The 16556-nt window shown below is 42.0% G+C and overlaps 1 long non-coding RNA gene across 1 annotated transcript; it reads right to left on the bottom strand.

The window, feature by feature from the left end:
• Window positions 1–297: 297 nt before the first annotated feature.
• Window positions 298–11246, bottom strand: LOC139026255 (uncharacterized). The gene is made up of 2 exons (XR_011478004.1): window positions 11157–11246; window positions 298–2338 (listed from the first exon to the last, which is right to left on the bottom strand). It is a non-coding gene; the product is annotated as an uncharacterized lncRNA (long non-coding RNA).
• Between the last annotated feature and the right edge of the window lie 5310 nt (window positions 11247–16556).

The raw sequence follows: 16556 nt of genomic DNA, 5'->3' as shown, positions 1-16556 counted from the left end.
TAGAACGACTGCAACCCATTACACTATACCTAAGCTAACCCTTTATAGGCGGTAGACTGTAACACATTACACTATCTCAGCTAACCCGTTAAGGGTGATAGACTATAACAAGGCTCAAGATCCAAGGCCTGGTTATTTCATGAATGTTGCATTGGACCTAAAGAATTCCATAGCGGGTGGTATCTAACAAAATTCCTACAAATTTAAGAGATGACATGTTACCCCAGGAAACCCATTGCGGGTGGTAACTGTAAAAAGTCTATACTTTACCCCAGGATACCCATTACGGACGGTAACTATAGAAACAAGGTAGCTTTATTCACATCAGAGGAAAAGTGTCAGCCTATTTGCAACGCACCTCCTTGTTATTGCATTTTAGTGTGTTACACTGGCATTCAGTAGCATTATGAATCACATGATTATGAAGGCAGTAATGTATGAAAGSATGTATATTTTAATTTTAAATGTATMTAGTTCTGTCCTTGAGCTGTTCTTGTCTATTAATGTTCTGTATTATGTAATGTTTCATGTTCTGTGTGGACCCCAGGAAGAGTAGCTGCTGCTTTCGCAACAGCTAATGGGGATCCTAATACAATATTAATGTCGGTGTGTGTGTGTATCCACACGGATGCCCGTCCGCCTGTTCTAATCCCAGTCTCTCTCAGCATCTGGAGCATTGACACAGTTTAAAGGCCTGGCGATGCCCACATAGGGCTGGCCCATTGCGCACACACTCACACACGGCCTATCTGGGGCACCAGAAGGCCCGGGAACCGCCAAGGCAGAGGCTGCCCACGTTGGCACCGCCACTGGGGGGGGGGGGCACTGCTGGCGCTCGGGGGAGAGAGGGAAATGGCAAGGGTGTGTGTGTGTGTGGTGGGGCTGAGGGAGTGAGGAAAGGAGAGGGGGAGGAGGGGGCACCTGGCATGGGATAATCACCCTGGGAATGGTCCCATGCCCTCTGTAGATATCAGGGAGGGAGGGATGGGGGGGTGTTGGGGTGTTAGCGAAAGAGGGATGAAGAGAGAGGGGGGAGATATAGAGATAGAGCGYGGGGGTGTGGGGAGATGAGAGAGAATGGATGGGTTGTTAGTGTATGTATTGAGAGAACTCAACACTTCACATGGGACTGGGAGTATGGATGGTTTTATCATGCTAATGCTCTGCTCTGCTCTTAAAGGACAGGTGCTACTTTTCACCCATAACAAGCTGGCATGGGATGCTTGTGATGCCCTCTCTCTCCCTCTTTCTTTTCTTTCTCCCAGTCTCTCTCGTTCTCTCTTTTTCCTGTCTCTCTCTCTCTTTCTCCCTATCTCTCTCTCTCTCTTTCTCCCTCTCTCTCTCTCTCTCTCTCTCTCTTTCTCCCTGTGTCTCTCTCTCTCTTTCTCCCTGTCTCTCTCTCTCTCTTTCTCCCTGTCTCTTTCTCCCTGTCTCTCTTTCTCGCTCTCTCTTTTTCAATGTCTCTGTCACTCTACCTTTTACCCACAGCTGGCATCGGATGCTTATGGCACAACTACCCCTCTCTCTTTCCATCTCTCTGCTTTTCACCATACAGGCTGGAATTGGGTGATTATACCCCTCTCTCTCCCTTATCTCTCCTTCAGTCCAGGCCTCGGGTTGCATCAGGGTCGTCTCCCTCTCTCCCTGCCCTGCCCTCAGTGTCCTGGCCCACTGATGTCCTATCTCTCCCTGCCCTGCCCTGCCCTCAGTGTGCTGGCCCACTGATGGCCTATCTCTCCCTGCCCTGCCCTCAGTGTCCTGGCCCACTGATGTCCTATCTCTCCCTGCCCTGCCCTGCCCCAACTGATGCCACCCCACGCCTGCCTCCTTCCTCGCCTGAACTCTCTCTCTCTGTAGTGGGCACAGATGCCCATGTTGGCCTGCAACAGCTGTCTCACCATGTGGCACTACCAAGTGTTGCCACCCAATGGAGGGGGAGTGGGGTGAGGGAGAGAAAGGGTGGTGGGGGGAGAGGGTGTGGGGAGGGGGTCTGAGTTGCGATGTGAGGGGCCGAGTTCATGAATATTAATGTTGTGATCACAGCCGAGTTCTGCTCAGGCAGGATCAAAAATCCAGGCAGATTCCTGCCTGTCTCTGTCTTTTTCTCCCTCCATCTTTCTTTATCTTTCTTCATTTTTCTAATGTTCTCTGTCTTTCTAGCTCTTTTGCACTCTTKTTCTCTCTCCCTTCTCTCTTTCTCTCTCCCCCTCTCCTTCTCTCCTTCCTTCGCTCTCCCTATCTACCCCRCTRCCCCCCTTTCYCTCTCACTCTCTCCCAGTAGAGTCAGTAAAGGTGATGGCCAGCGCCCATGTCTCCCCCGGTCACAGACAGGAAGCCCCTGGAAACAGAGAGAGGGAGGGAAATGTCAAACGCCTGGTTCTCATTGGTCGAAGAGTTCAAAATACACAAACCGTAACCAATAAGAAGACAAGCAGTCATCTAAGGAGTGGGACACAGAGACAGAGTAGTTTCATCCAAAATATTTTCATCCAAAAAGCTATACACGAGAAGTGCCGAAAACAGACTAGCGGCAACAAAATGGTGGCCATCAAGTGACGGGCGGCGTCCATTTTGGGGAGAGATCATTTCAGCTTCCAGACACAGTATCTTAAATAATCCTCCTCCTCACCTCAAATAAAAATTATATTCAAAATACACTTGACTCCCCCACCCATCTCTGATTTTGCTGATAACTTCTTTATTGAGGAAAAACGTACTCACTACGACTGTGATATGTGGTTGTCCCACCTAGCTATCATAAGATGAACGCACCAACTGAGTGTCACTCTGGATAACAGCGTCTGCTGAATGACTCAAATGTAAGTGAGTCATCCAAACAGCTAAATAAGTGGCATCATAAATTATTATTATTTTTTAACATMACTAAATCTACCAGGTGGTSGCTAATTCTAGCTACACATTGATAGTGGATGGGGTGAGTTAGCTACCACCACACAATGTAAAGCATTATAATCTTGGTCACAGCTGAGTATATGCAATATTCAGAGACACACTTGTCTGGTTACACAAGACTAAGCACTGTGACAGCCTATGGCTTTACACAGTACATACATGCATTCTGTTATAATAGAAAACAGATTGGAAGGAAAACTAATCAAAAGTGAGTGATGTGATGATGGCGTCACAGTTCTATAGCTATAGCTACGGCATCAGGAGAGGAGAGGGGCTGTCAGAATGAAAAGAACACACACACACACTGGCCAACACAGCAGGGGTAAAAGCTAAAGGGACCGCGAGAAGGATGGAGAGATGGAGGAGAGAAAGAGAGAGAAAGCGAGGGATGGGGCAGCAGATCAGAGAGTGTCTCTAGTGTCTTGCTCTCCCTTTAAAGAAGAGCCAGGAAAACAGATTAGGAGTCCACTCTTTTTCTCCTGGGGGAGCAGAGCACCCCCCCGAACACACACACACACACACACACACACAAACACACACACACACACACACACACACACACACACACACACACACACACACACACACACACACACACACACACACACTCTTTAATACACACACACACACTGTAGACCCTCCACTGCACCAGTCCTCTTTACAAACAACAACTGTGTTGGCTAATAGTAGCTGAAGCTAACTCTAACTGACCCGGCCCACTGCTTAGTTAATTAGCTTGTTTTCTCACGGCTGAACCTAAGACGGTTTGTGTGTTCCATCTCCTCCTTTGACCAACATGTGGACTTAAGAGGTGTAATTACTGGTTTCTCTGCCCTGTGTCACYTTTGCAAACAGTTTATGGCTGTTTAATGGGAGGGAGTATTTACTTAGAAAGCCTACTGAGGTACACACTGCCGCTGTCGATGGCTCGGTTGCTCCATTTCATGGGCATTTGTCTGCATGAGTGCATCTTGTGGTTGTATTTCAGTGTATGAATGTTTTTAAATCAAATAAAATTGTATTTGTCACATGTGCCGAATACAACAGGTGTAGACCTTGCAGTGAAATGCTTACTGCCAACAATGCAGTTCAAGAAATAGTTAATAAAATATTTACTAAATAAACAAAAGTTTTAAAAAGCTAATCAATCAAAAAGTAACACAATAAATGTACATAACAATAACGAGTCAATGTGCGGGGGTAAAGGTTAGTCGAGGTAATTTGTAAAGTGACTATGCATAGATAATAAAGAGCGAGTAGCAGCAGTGTAAAAACAAAGGCGAGGGGGGGGTTAATGTGAATAGTCCGGTGGATTAATTGTTCAGCAGTCTTATGGCTTGGGGGTAGAAGCTAAGGAGCCTTTTGGTCCTAGACTTGGCGCTCCGGTACCGCTTGCCGTGCGGTAGCAGAGAAAACAGTCTATGACTTGGGTGACTGGAGTCTTTGACAATTTGTTGGGCCTTCCTCTGACACTGCCTAGTATATAGATCCTGGATGTCAGGAAGCTTGGCCCCAGTGATGTACTGGTGTGTGTGCATGGCTATCGTTTGTTTGTTTGTTTGTGTGTCTGTGTGTGTGTGTGTGTGTGTGTGTGTGTGTGTGTGTGTGTGTGTGTGTGTGTGTGTGTGTGTGTGCGAGCGCCAGCCTGCGTCTCCTAGTATCTATTCAGGTTTACAGAGCTGCCCATGGCAGTAGGTGATAAGCACCGGTCCAACCAGACTGTACTAGCCTGGACAGGCCTGTCATTACCAGGGTAGTGTTCCGTTTTCAACTCCTGGTCCTGTAACCAGAAATCTAGTAACCAGGAACTCAACTCACTTTTTGCCTTTGAGTATTAGTTGTGTATTGGGTTTAGTGGAGTTTCACAGCCACATGGTATTGAGTCTCACAGCGATGTGGACATACTTTATACGCTCTAAACCTAAACGRATCAAGCCCAGCCAGGTCACCTGTGATASAAATCAGTATTCGATGTCCATCCATGTCTGAGGATGTCGGGAGATGACGTGTAAAAAGACCACTAGGGGTAACAGTGAGCACTGTTACCTTCAAGTAGGTTTGGGTTTTGCRWGGGCGTTGTGGACGAGGATGGGCGTAAGCATCTMCCTCTGGTGACAAAGGTTGTATGTTCGAATCCAGCGATAGAAAGTTGTTGTAGATTTTTGTGTTAAGCCTATCCCAAACCTRAACCCTTACATTAACCATTCAGACTTAATGCCTAACCTTAAGAATTTGGAGTTAATGCCTAAACTTAACCTTAAACACGTTTGGAACAGCTTGTAAAGAGACTGAGAGCCTGTTGGTCAGCCAGCCAGGGGGCAGCTAGTAACCCTTGGTTGGCCAGTAGTGCCTCTTTTCACTTTGTTGTTTTTCTCTCTCTCCTTCCCCCTTCCTCCCTCCCTCTCGTTTCTGTTACTCTCCCTGTCAGATTGTAAAGGGGATGCAGACAGAGAAAAGGAGAAATGGCCAGAAAAGCKGTCCAAACTCCATCCAGCCAGAGAGTGAGATTTGTAATGCTAGACAACACTCAGTCAGTCGCAATGCAATGCTAGAATAAACCCCTCTCCCTCTCAGCCTGCAGACAAACAGGCCCTTGTGTGTTCCAGGGCCTTGTGTACGCCCCAAATGGCACCCAAACCCTGTGTAGTGCACTACTTTTGACCACTGCCCTATGGGGGATAGTGTTCCATTTGGGACGAAAGACCTTGTGTGGGATATGGCACTTCTCCCTTCTCACAGCTCTGTTGACCAGTCCCAAACAGAGGAGGAACACGCAGTATAGGCCTACTYGGCAGATCAGATTCGGTTTGGGMTTTTTATGTTGAAGGCTGAACTCTTGTCTTTATCTTGATTTGATTGCTTGAGGGAATTTTGAGATGGGCCTGCTAACATGACTGTGTCTGTATGGATCTGTAATGCCAGGGTGGGGATACTGTATGCCGGAGAGACCTCTTGTCAAGGCCACATTGGCAGTCATCATATCTCCTCATATCCGTTTGGTGTCCTGTGTGTTTTACGTTTTTGCTCTTAGTAGTTCCATCGATGTGAAGTTCATGCTAATAATTCAACTCTAGATAGAAGATGTCCTGACCGAAGGCCCAGTTRGAGGGCTGAGTCTCAGCGTGGACACCTGGATGAGATTAGTGTGGATCTATATTGTTCAACTGCTCACCTATACTAAATGARATGATGAGCAAAGTGGTGAGCCAGTTCCTGATGTGAGGGAATATGTCATTCCTTAATTAATACATCCACGTGGTTTAGGAAAGGTGATAGAAATACATCTTTCTCAACATTGACACCTCTATGCTGCAATAACTGGGCCCGCCTAACATGTTGTGCCTTGTTTTTTCAGAACTACAGGCCACCTATCCCATAACCTTTTCTTCCATAACTAATTTGCTTAAATCGATAAAGAGACAGAAAAGTTGAAAGAGGGTCCCTGCTGAACGTTCCGCTCTGATCGTTCCATATACCGCCGTCACTCGAGTTTCCAGACAGTGAGGTTTTTAAGACTCATAGCCCACATAATGGCTGGTCTTAAAACAATGCGGTCGCGAGAGAGGTCGTTATGGGGGCTGCGGTAACCGCTGTGCACCGCTAACCCTTAATTACCTTMAATTAGTCCAAAGCTTCCTCTAATTGACGCGTAGAGGGCTCGCGTTAAAGCTTGCCTTTGCTCTTGCTGTGTGGAGACAATTAGACCGTATTGCGTCGGCACGGCAACAAAAGTTCAACTGTTTGTTTTTTTAACTCCCTGGAACATAGTATTATTTCGATATTTTTTAAGAGAATGGTTTGGCCCCATGTTGTCTCCGTCCAAGTGAAATCAAACTATTTGAAGCCGTTTTTACCAGCATTGAAGGCTTACAGTCTTACAGTTTTATTTTCTCTTCTTGGCTAGGCGGTCTAGCCTAGGCCTATAGTGTTTGATAAATCAAATCAAGCAAATCCCAATTCGTTTATTTATGACTTTATCCCAATATCTTAAAAACATTATTTKAATGTTTTTATAAACAAATAGTTTTCATCTACCAAGTAAATACTATTAATCCCATATACATAAAAATAGGGAATGATTACTATAATACAAAGGTTTTGGACCTACAGCAATAGCCACTGAACAGGGTACAACTGGAGGGGGCATGGAGACTTCATATTCCAGGAATAGATTATATTATGCCTAGATTAGAATAGATTATATTATAATTATTAATTCTATTGTCAAATCATGAAAATACAATTTTGAGGGCAGTTTCATCCCTGCCACACTGAGTTGTGAATATAGGACAGCCAGCTTTGCGTGTATGCATGCCATCAACAAGCCTTGGCCACTTAAAAAAAATATTGCAGCATAGGCTATTAATTATTAATCTGTCAGTTGTCATATTTTTGAGAAAATAATTGAAATTAGTGTGTTTATTTCCATATGTGACAGAGGTTTAGTATTTATTTWKAAAAAGATATGCTATGCGACAAGAGTCTGACTCATTGCAGTGCCCTCGTGCACAAAGCACTGCAGAATTTACCACCATAATAAGATCCTATTCTATATGCATTTCAATAGCCCCGATACTGCAGGCATATCCGGTCCTATTGGTCCAAGTTCTTGCATTCATTTATCGTCATACTGAACATTTTGGGATATAGCCCATCATTATTCGTTTTTCTTCGTTCGTTTAGGCTTAATGTGATATACATTTTTTGACAATATTATTTTCAACAAAGTGTTTATCTTTCAGATGGAWTATTTTACGAATTGATTGCCAAATGTTTTACTTTAAAATGATTTTCTTCTGAACAGTTTTATTATACCTATAATTGTGCATATTTGTAGTCTTTTTTTATTTATTTCAATTTTTGAAAAGAATAGGTAAGTGTTTAAAAAAAGGACCATAAGAATTAACCATGATAACACACATGACAAATTGCTTTGGAGGTAAATTCGGTTCCTCAACTCTTAATCTTGAAATATTTGTTGAACAAAAGTCATTTTTCGTTTTTAGATTTGTCATTGTTCTTCTGAAATGTGTAACATTAATAATTTGTTTGCTATATGAAAACTKATGTGAAACCGGTTTATAGGGGGTTAAATTGAAACTGGTTATGCTAAATTGATATTGTGACCATGAAGAATTATAATTTGTAACGATGGAGTATATAAAAGTATTCATTCGTAGATATACTTTACTGTGTCAACGAAGAGACAGCTTCTCAATTAGCACCTGCATGTGAAATATAATATGATGCCAGAAATTCTGTAAAGAATGTTAAAAGAGACTGATATAACTTATAAAACCAGTTGACGTACCAGTTGACGATGAAAAACCAATGCATTGAAAATGAATTACTAAAATAATCGAATGCCCTTATTGTAGGCTTTGGGAAATATGAATTAATAAGGACTTGCCCTAGATAATTAAATGGACAACATATTTTGAAACGAAAATTGTGTATAGTTATTCCAAAAACATTTTACAATGCTGAAATATAGGCTATAGCTGATAGACTAGTGCAATTAACAGTTAAACTATGTGACATTTTCATAGGTCTGATATATAAACAGTGGGTCATCTCATCTTCATAACTAAGATCCTATTGTCAATATATCATCATAGTAGCCTACCCTGCATTCTATTTAGTGATCGAAGTTGTATTTATTAGCCTACTTATTGTTTAATATTTGTTATTGTAGTAAGCTATCGGTGAAATGACCTAGAACAGACGGCAAAAGAGAAACGATTGGAATTTGGAATCTCTATTCTATTTTGATTCCTTCAGAGACAATATTTGTCTAAGGCCTGTGAAAATCAATATTACCATGGTAAAATAATGTTGCCAAAGATAGACATATTTGAGACATTTATCACAATGTTTTTGTTTTGTTTGTTAAAATGAGTTGGGATAAATAACTAGCCTAACTGTGTGAGGATTAAGTTCAACTCTGTTAGTCTTTCGTTTCTAGGCTCCACTCCTCAACACACTGCAGTCTATTTCTTATATTCAAAAGCAGAGCATAAACTTTGAGCGAAATGTTTTGTCGCGTTCTTGACAGACTTTCTCCCACACCACCCTCCCCCCAACACCTTTTAACCCTCTCGTGTTAAATGGAATACTCTAAATTAGGTTTAAATAATAACTTAAATCATAATTCAATGAATGAATAATAGATGAGGCCAAATGCGTTGGGAGGTCAATATTCAATAATTCATCACGCCGTTATGTTACTCCTGATGTGATGTGCTGCAGGAATGTCCTTGCGTGTCTGATTGAATAGCTCCAGATTCTTTCATCTCAAACAAACCAAAAATAAGACCTCAAAGTATAAAGATGTATTTAGTTTATCAAAAACAAATACATGTATTGGCCCCCACCCATGTTGATGGTTGTATTTCTTAGGCCTAGGCTATATGTGGCATGTCTGGTTGACTAGCTCCAGATTGTAGTCCGGATAGTATCAACCCCAAAATAATAACAAAATCAGTGAACATTTATCGTTAAAAGGGATTATCGTTATTTATCAAAAGTACATAAATAGCCTATTTAGAAGTTGCGTGTTTTTTTACGCATGTGGGGAGACCTATATGTGGTGTGTGTGTGTGTTTTGTGTCTTCAACCTGCGTTGCAAATTTGATTATGACTGTAAATGAGCGGCATATCAGTCCTATATAACATTTTGAAAAACTGCACGAACTCCCGAAAAGTATAGCCGTGCAGGACAGACACAGAACAATAAACCATTTATGGGTTAGAACCCAACTGCATGGGTTAAATTCCATTCCTGAATTCAGTGATGTCACATCAATTGTCCTGCACCTGTTAGCTAAATAAACTGAGGTGGATGGCCTAAACTTTCCTCAGCTTGTGTCTTGATAGTCAACTTTTTTTTGATACACTCTTAGAAAAAAAGGTTCTGGATAGAACCAAAAAGGGTTATATTGCTTGCTTCATATGGCACCCCTAAAGGTTCTATATAGAACCATGTTGTAGGGTTCTTTGATCAGAACCCCAGGGGTTCTTCTTCTCTGAACCAAAATTGGTTCCATTAGGGGTTCTATGTGGAACCAACTTCGGTTTTAGAACCTTAAGGGGTGCCATATATGAAGTAAGCATAGAACTATTTTTGGTTCTATCCATAACCTTTTTTTTATATTCCAATGTGGGATATTCCAAATTCAAATGCTATTGCATCCATGATCCATACATATTACATTACATTTTCTATAGGCTRGGAACTTTGAGGCGTTTTTATGAGAATGTCTGGGAGGCCTCAGAGCGCGCACTGCCTCATCTCACCAAATGTGTGGCACTGCCAAAGGCCGCGCAAGGCCGTGCACTCTGGTCACTTTAGAAACTTTCGCTGACCCAAAATTATTTTTGATGTTGGTATAGTTATTAGGTTGCTATCGACTGCAGTTCATGAATGTCACTATGAAACACAGGGCAAAGTTCCATGTTGAACTAACTACCTGTCCTGACCTGACCCGACCAGGACTATTCCACTAGCCTACACCTGACACCTCTATCCCTTACTCATCTCCCTCTTTCTCTCTCCGTTCCTCTGCGGCTGGTAACGGTAGCGCAAGACAGCACAGGCAGCCCGTAATCCCCGCTGCCCGTGATTTAGCCCGAGCCCGCATAATGCTCCTAAACCCCCAGCTGCTACCCTGGCCACTTGCTCCCCGCGACAGACTGCGAACAGTTCGCGTTATTAATAATTCAACCAACTCGACGCTTCCACGAGACCACGACCGGCTGATCGCTCTGACCTGCCCCGACGCTAATAAGGCTATACAACTGCCATCATTCTTATTCCATTTTAAAGGGASATTAACCTCCTTTTGTGTCGCTGATATTGGGGAATAAACCGCTATCAGTATTGATATTGGAACGTAGGCTACGGCTATCGCATCAGCAGTCAGCATTTTACACGAGGATTTTTCGACAGGTCTTTGTTGCTGCTGTTGCTGCGGTGTAGYCATTTTGGTATCTCGGCAATGCAATAACGATTTTGAAGACGTCTCTTTCATCTCGTACGCTTTGAGGAGGAGGAGGCGTGGGACCAGGGGACTCTCCGATTGTGGATCAAGAGTGAGAGAGGGGGACAAGGGGAAAGCAGAACGAGAAGACAGACAGTGGAGGAAGAGATTGGGGTGTTGGTGTTAGTTTGGATACACATTTTGGAAACGGGAGCAGAGAGCTGTTATTTTCAAGGGGGAGAAAATACATAAACAAAAACTTACTTTCTATCTTATCTCCGTCCACACAGTATTTTACCTATTTGTGAGACGTTTGTTGGTGGTTCGGCGTCTCTCTCACGTCACTGATTAGTTGCAYAACTTTCTTTCACCACTCGGTGTTGAAGGCAGCAGGACTTGGACTCGAACGTCTCCCGAACTTCTTGGGCCGTCGACGAGCGTTGACGATGGATGCAACTTGTGCTAACAAGTGAAAAGAAGAATCCAGAATAACGAGGAGAGTAGGGAGTCTGCTGCTACGCTGTCCTTCCTTTCCTTTTCTCTCGCAGAAGAGAAGACTAACTTTTTCAAAGACCGTTTTCTGGGCCACAGGCCGACTTGTTTAAAGGACTTGTTTTTGCTTCCGGTAACACCGAAGAAAAAACAGAGTCGCGCTCTCTCGCCCTCTTCTCTCCCTCTCGCTCTCTCTCACTTTTTTTGGAAGCAGAATTTTTAAAGTAAAATGGGTCTTTGAGAGAGTTGGCACATCTCCCTGCGCTATAATGGTACGTGCTATGTAAATTAATATAATCACTGGAGAAAGCCTTTCAAAMTATTGCCATATTATTTCCAAGGTTGATATGTAMAATACCTTTACACTTTAACAWTATGTTATAATTATGTTACAATTAATTTAAGAGGGAACTTATTTGATTCACGTCAGTCAAAATCTACATCTCAGTCGAAAGAGGAGTATTTGTTATTGATTAGACTAATTACTTTAGTGCTTACAGGTGTATTATTGTATTATTTAAGTAATATTATTTTATTTCGTGTGTGACTGTGTGACACTAAACGGTCAAAAGTGAAGCACCACAATGCAAGCAAAGCTCACCTGTATCCCTGATGCTTGCTATAATTGTCTAGACAAGTGGTAACTACTCCGTTTTGTTACTGTGATGTGTCTGACTATCATAAACAGCTTATTATCCCACACATCTCACTTTTTTTATTTAACCACGAATTTTGATTAAATGTAGGCCTGTTATTATTTATATTATAATTTATTATAATACATTATTTTACATTTATTATAACATTTTTTATATTTAGTCTATAGGCCTATTATTTATTATTATCGAAGTCAAAATAAATATGAGGCTATATAAAAAATGTTATAAAAAATTGAGAACAAAATAGTCGTCTGAATATAAAACCCATGTGATGACAAAGTGGCGGGATGCTGGGTCTATTCTGCGGTGGTTAGCCTACATCAAAAAAGAATAACCAACGACGACAGCATGTTTTTATCGTTCTAAGAGAGCAGTTTGACAGGCCAGAATATGGGACAGTGCGGGTGGTTCTTGTGTGTCGGAGACCAAATGTTCAACCTTTTAGAAGCGTCATTGTCTGGGGTGCATCTCTTTCAAATCAAATAAATGTGTATTTGTTGTGTATGTATACACAGATTGGCAGATGTTAAAGCAAGTGCAGCGAAATGCTTTTGTTCCTAGCTCCAGCAGTGCAGTAAATGTCTAACAGTACAATAGGCCTACTAATACACAAATAATCCCGATCTCTTTCTCCTACTTGCGGAATTGTCTTTTTGCCCCTGTAGCCTGTCGGTTGTATTTTCATCAATGGGTCGGCTAATTGAGTTGCGTAGTTGATGACACTTCATATAGGCTCGCGAAAAGGGAGGGGGACGCGGGAATAGATTTACCCTCAGTATTGGTGTGTTTATAGTTCATAGGCCGGTTCAAACCATCCAATGGATATCAGACTTGTTTTTTTTTGCCAGAAGCATGTGGTTACCTACCACAAGCTATAATAATAATAATATGCTAATAATAACTAGAATAATATATGATATGAAATTAAATGAATAGGAAGCATATATAAATATAGCCTAAGATATACAGCACATACATACATTGTGTACAAAACATTAGGAACACCTGTTCTTTCCTTGACAGACTGACCAGGTGAATCCAGGTGAAAACTATGATCCCTTATTGATGTCACCTGTTAAATCCAATCAGTGTAGATGAAGGGAAGACATTAAGAAGGATTTTTAAGCCTTGAGACAATTGAGACATGGATTGTGTGTGTGCCTACAGATGGTGAATGTCAAGACAAAATATAAGTGTCTTTGAACGGGATACTGTATGGTAGCAGTGCCAGGCGCACCGGTTTAGTGTGTCAAGAACTGCAACTCTGCTGGGTTTTCACACTCAACAGTTTCCTGTGTGTATCAAGAATGGTCCACACCCAAAGGACATCCAGACAATTTGACACAACTGTGGAAGGATTGGAGTCAACATGGGCCAGCATCCCTGTGGAATGCTTTTGGCACCTTGTAGAGTCCATGCCCCAACGAATTGAGGTTGTTCTGACGGCAAAAGGGGTGCAACTCAATATTAGGAAGGTGTTCCTCTCCTTAACTCTGACTGTTCCTAACCGCATTGGATACCATTGTAATCTCTGTATCATAACTCTTCGTTTAATTATATATTAATATGTAAAGGGACAGATGCGTTACACTTTTGATAGTTCTGTTTAGTTTTTAAATGTATTGTCTGTTTTGTATACACTCAGTGTATATAGAAAAGTCATTATTATTCAATAGGTCACAATCATTTTAAGTCCATAGTTACCATTAATTTAAAAAAGGCATTTTCTGTGTATTATTCAGGCAGCATCAGTAATAATATACTGTAAGCTACACTCCAGTCACATTAGGAGTTATATTAGTGTAGTCCTAGGCCTTCCTTGAAGCCTGCTTTCTGAGGCAAACACCCACCTCTGAAATGTACTACTTGATAGGGGTGTGGTGTGTGTCTGATGTGATTTGGCCGTTCAGCAGCAATCATCATTCAATCTACACAGCCCGTCAGTCTGACTGGCTCTCATCTGCACTCACGAATCTCACATCACTGACTCTCAAACATACAAACCTAATATGATCCATTAACACGTTATACTGTAGGGCTGTGACAGTCATGGCATTTTGGATGATGGTAATTGGCCAGCCAAATGACCTTTGTCACCGTAATAACCGTTCAAATAGCCCCATAGGAGCAAATAGGAGCAAAACAGGAAGTAAATATCTGTGCTAAAATATGCGGTGTGATTTGTTGATTCAACTCAACTGAAATTACAAAAAAATACACTCCATACATGAGCCACATCAGTTAACATAATTTGATTGAACATTCTACATTACCATAGAAATGATTCAGTGTACCCATGAGTTTAACAGTCAAATTGCCAGTGTTAGAGGTTCCAAGCCTGTTCTATCATTGTGTTTCTATGTGCTGCTGCGCATTGTGGAGGCCGTTGCCTAGGCAACCGACTAGTTTGCTTGTTCCAGCAAGGAGCAACAAAGTTTCATCATGTCGTTAAGAGTCCATGTTAAGCCCAAAACAGACTCAACTGCATGAATGCCCGGCCTTCCCGTCTTCAGTCAGCTGTTCGTTCCACACAAAACGTTTTACTTTTAAAAACGGTTATGACGGTTATTTTACTTTCATGAGGGTCTTCGTCCATAACCATATGTAATTGTGCCAGCCCTACGTTATAGGTGACTTAGTAAATACTGTAGAGCAGCATTTCTCAAACTCGGTCCTCAGACCCCAAAAGTGCAACCTCGGGGTTCCGATGACAGAGTTGGAAACCCTGCTATAGAAGCCAGGGATGTAAAAATAAGTTCCTGAGAGATAGAAAAGTTGATCCTAACAAATGGTTAGTTCATGCATCAATGAGCACGTAATACAACACAAAACATAATTAACAGCATTGACAAGCTTTCCTGTAGTCTATATTGGTTATTATTAGTCTCCGATTTGGACTTTGAGCTGCCTCGTCTGTCAAGTGCAGTATTGTAGTGGTGAGTTGCGAAGGGGCGTAAACCTCGACATCACATCATCACCATGACATTGACTGATTTGAATATCTGGATTCTATTCTTAGTGTTACCGTTATATGCCCCATTGAAACTGTGTTACCATTATATGCCCCATTGAAACGTGTGTTACCATTAAATGCCCCATTGAAACGCTTTGTTTTGAATCTAATGCGTTGTGTAAACTCTCCCTGTGTTAGAGCTCAGAAGCAAATTACTCCCCACGATCAGCCTATTGTGGGAAACAATGAGGTTATTTGAACCAGGAGAAACATTATGTTGAGTGCACATACCACAGTGTGGTTTCACGTTGTTAGAGAGTGTGGTTTCACTAGAAGTTACCACAGTGTGGTTTCACGTGTTAGAGAGTGTGGTCACTAGTAAGTTACCACAGTGTGGTTTCACGTTGTTAGAGAGTGTGGTTTCACTAGTAAGTACCACAGTGTGGTTTCACGTTGTTAGAGAGTGTGTTTCACTAGTAAGTTACCACAGTGTGTTTTTCACGGTGTTAGAGAGTGTGTTCACTATAAGTTACCACAGTGTGGTTTCACGTTGTAAGAGAGTGGTTTCACTAGTAAGTTACCACAGTGTGGTTTCACGTTGTTAGAGAGTGTGGTTTCACTAGTAATTACCACAGTGTGGTTCACGTTGTTAGAGAGTGTGGTTTCACTAGTAAGTTACCACAGTGTGGTTTCACGTTGTTAGAGAGTGTGGTTCACTAGTAAGTTACCACATGTGGTTTCACGTTGTTAGAGAGTGTGGTTTCACTAGTAAGTTACCACAGTGTGGTTCACGTTGTTAGAGAGTGTGTGTCACTAGTAAGTTACCACAGTGTGGTTTCACGTTGTTAGAGAGTGTGTTTCACTAGTAAGTACCACAGTGTGTTCACGTTGTAGAGAGTGATTTCACTAGTAATTACCACTGTGTGGTTTCACGTTGTTAGAGAGTGTGGTTTCACTAGTAAGAGTATCTTGGTAAAGACAGACCTGTAGGGACAGAGTTAATGTGTTACATACATTAATACCACCCTTCTACTGTGTAACTAAATATATATGTTGGCCTATAGGGAACTCCCTCACTACTGTGTAACTAGGTGTATAGTGTTGGCCTATAGGATCTCCCTCACTACTGTGTAACTAAATATATAGTGTTGGCCTATAGGGATCTCCCTCACTACTGTGTAACTAATAGTGTTGGCCTATAGGATCTCCCACACTACTGTGTAACTAAATATATAGTGTTGGCCTATAGGGATCTCCCTCACTACTGTGTAACTAAATATATAGTGTTGGCCTATAGGATCTCCCTCACTACTGTGTAACTAGGTATTAGTTGGCCTATAGGATCTCCCTCACTACTGTGTAACTAGTGTATAGTTTTGGCCTATAGGGATCTCCCTCACTACTGTGTAACTAAATATAGTGTTGGCCTATAGGGATCTCCCTCACTACTGTAACTAGGTGATATAGTGTTGGCCTATAGGATCTCCCTCACTACTGTGTAACTAGGTGTATAGTGTTGGCCTATAGGGATCTCCCTCACTACTGTGTAACTAAATATAT

This window comes from Salvelinus sp. IW2-2015, unplaced genomic scaffold (assembly GCF_002910315.2).
Source record: "Salvelinus sp. IW2-2015 unplaced genomic scaffold, ASM291031v2 Un_scaffold4223, whole genome shotgun sequence".
NCBI lineage: Eukaryota > Metazoa > Chordata > Actinopteri > Salmoniformes > Salmonidae > Salvelinus > Salvelinus sp. IW2-2015.
The sequence above is the reverse complement of the archived record's forward strand: the minus strand, read 5'-3'. Positions and strand labels throughout refer to the sequence as shown.